Source organism: Myodes glareolus, chromosome 9, assembly GCF_982192425.1.
Source record: "Myodes glareolus chromosome 9, mMyoGla1.1, whole genome shotgun sequence".
Lineage (NCBI taxonomy): Eukaryota > Metazoa > Chordata > Mammalia > Rodentia > Cricetidae > Myodes > Myodes glareolus.
The window spans coordinates 40923694-40926669 of record NC_142034.1 but is presented as its reverse complement, the minus strand read 5'-3'; positions in this window follow the sequence as shown (position 1 = coordinate 40926669).

The window sequence follows — 2976 nt, the reverse complement described above, 5'->3', positions numbered from 1 at the left end:
CTTAGAGTGGCAGGCTGACCTGAAGGACACAGGGTGTGCCCAGAGCTAGAGTGCTGGGCTACTAGGTCCCCAGCAGTGCTGATTCTGGGGGAGGGGCCTGAGAGTAGATGTCATAGCACCTCTACCTGGGCATGGTGAGACTGAGACAGAAGCAGCTTGGTTCCTGGGTTCTTGGTCATCCTCTTAGCAGGGGTCTTAGTGCCCAGGGCCTCAGTTTACCACCTGGAGTTAGGAAAGCTGCAATTCTCTTGACTTTTGAGCTTCAGGGACTGGCGAGTGTGCCCCAGGAGCTGAGGAAGAGAGCAAAGTTGTAGGTCCCCTTGGACCAACAGTCTCCTCCAGGGGGAGGGCACAGAATAGACCTGAGCTCTTTCCAAAGCACCTGCCAGCCATCCCTTAGGCCACTCCTCACATGCAAGGCTTGGCAGACCAGAAAAGAGGTCTGCCTTAAGAAGCAGGAAAGGACTCCAGGCCCTGGGGACCTAAACCACACTAGGTTGTGAATGGCTGATCAGTTTTGTGACTTTTAGGGTGGCCTGTACTCCAGGTTTCCTATATTAACTACTTCTGCTGCTGCCACAAAATACCCAATGAAAGCAGCTTAAGCAAGGAAGTGTGTGTTTGGGCTCAGAGGAGAGTCAATTCACCATAGGTAAGGAGGCACAGGAGCGGGACATGGCTGGGTTACACAGAGAGCAGAGGGGTGAATGCTGGCTCTGACATTAGCCCCTTCTTTTTCCCTTCATTTGGTATAAGACCCCAGGCTCTGGGATGCTGCTGCCCACATTCACAGTGGCATAAGATTCTACATAAGTCAAGTTGGCAGTGGAGACAAATAGTATAGTTCCCAGCTACTTTCAGGGATAAAAGACCAGTGGGTTGTTCCCACGTCCATCTTCAAAGTGAAAAACCCCAGAACACCTGATTTCCGACTACCTGAGCCACCAACTCCCACAACAGATAGAGGGGACTATTGCTGGGTCCTTAACTCCCTATCTGTGCTGGCTCCTTAACTCCCTATCTGTGCTGGGTCCTTAACTCCCTTTCTGTGCAGAGACTTGTGAGGTCCAATGTTCCTGCAGTGCTTGGGTCCAGGGCTGGAAACAGAGTAAAGTGTCCTCAAAAGAACAAAAGACATATTATCATGTCATCCAGAGGGTCCTGGGCACACGCAGGAGGGACTCCAACAGCATGGGTGCAGCCACAGCTATGCAGTGTGACTCCAGCAGCCAACCATGGAAGCCACTCAGGTGTCCATTGATGGCTGAGCAACAACAAATCGAGGAAGGGATGCTCAGGGGTGTGTGAATACCTGCCTTCAAATGGAATGCATTGTAATGCATCAAACACGCATGAAACTCAAAGACCTTATGCTAAGGGAAATAACCAAGCCACATAAGACAGTGTACCCTGATTTCAGCCACATGGGGTACCTGGAATGACCAGGAGCAGAGCAATAGAAAGCAGACCTGAGGTTGCCAGAGTTTGGAGGGACAAGGATTTGGAGAGATGTTACTGACTGAGTACCGAGTTCCAGTAGCCTAGACTGGCCCCAAACTCACACTTCTCTTGCCCCAACCTCCTGAGTGCTGTGATTGTAGTCATGCATCACTATGACTGGCTTACACAATTTTTACATTTTGGTGTACAAGAAAATTTCCTATCTTGATCATTTTAAATATTGGCTTCAGTGGTGTTAAATGTACTCGCATAGCCATGCAAACAATCTTGGAAACTTTTTATCTTACAAAACTGACTCGGGCTAAGTGTGGTGGTGCATGCCTGTGGTCCCAGCACTTGAGATACTGAGGCAGAGAGATTGACAGTTTGAGGCTGTGTATTGGGACCCTGACAACCTGATGATGATGATGATGATACAAATAAACAAACAAACAAACAAACTGCCTATGGCCAGAAGCTCAGAGCAGGAGTCTACCCAAACCATGCACATTCCTTAAGAAAAAAAAAAAAAGAGGTCAGGCAGTGGTGGCGCAGGTACTTGGGAGGAAGAGGCAGGCAGATCTCTGTAAATTCAAGGCCAGCATGGTCTACAAGAGCTAGTTCCAGGACAGGTTCCAAAGCTACAGAGAAACCCTGTCTTGGAAAAAAAAAAAAAAAGAAAAAGAAAAAGAAAAAAAGAGAAAGGCTGGAAAGATTGCTCAGTGGTTAAGAGTATTTGCTGCTCTTGCATAGGACCAAGTTCAGTTCCCAGCACCCACATCAGGCAGCTCACAGCTGCCTCTAACTTAGTCTTTAACATATCTGACGCCCTCTTTTGACCTCATCAGGTGTATACACTCACATGCACAAGCTCTCCACCCACTCATACACTAAAATTTTAAAATTAACTAATTAAAATAAAAAGAAGAAAAGAGAAAAGACATGGAGATCAGTTATTTATAGAACATCACTGTGCTGGCTGGTTTTGTGCCAACTTGACACAAGATAGAGTTCTATGAAAGGGAGGACCCTCAGTTGAGAAAATGTCGCCGTAAAATCCGACTGTAGGGCATCATCAATAATCACTCCGCCTGTCTCTATTACCTGTTCAGATGAGAAAAGCCCCAGAGGATCTGCATTGTGAGACTGGGCCACTTGGACCCAGGCCTCTGAAGTGCTCTCTGTGATCCAAGCAACATTGGCCAGGCACTTCTATGCTGATCTTCTAAATCCTTCTTTAGACCTGTGTAGAGTGGCTATTGTCCCCATGCCCATTTTATAGACGAGGTAGTTGAAGTTCAGAGAAGTAAGAGAACTTGCAAGGTCTGTCAACTGGTGAGTGGCTGAGATAAAGGCAGGTGTGACTGTTAACCCCATGCCTCCTCTGTGGGTCCTGGTGGTGCTCCAGGGCTGGGTCACCTCTTTGCTCCTCTGCAGCTGGCAGCAAGCCAGGCACAATGGGTCCACTTAGCATGCTGTCCTGAGCTAGGCACTGTGATGCAGGAGCCCCACTACCTCTCTGAGTTAGCATTAGCA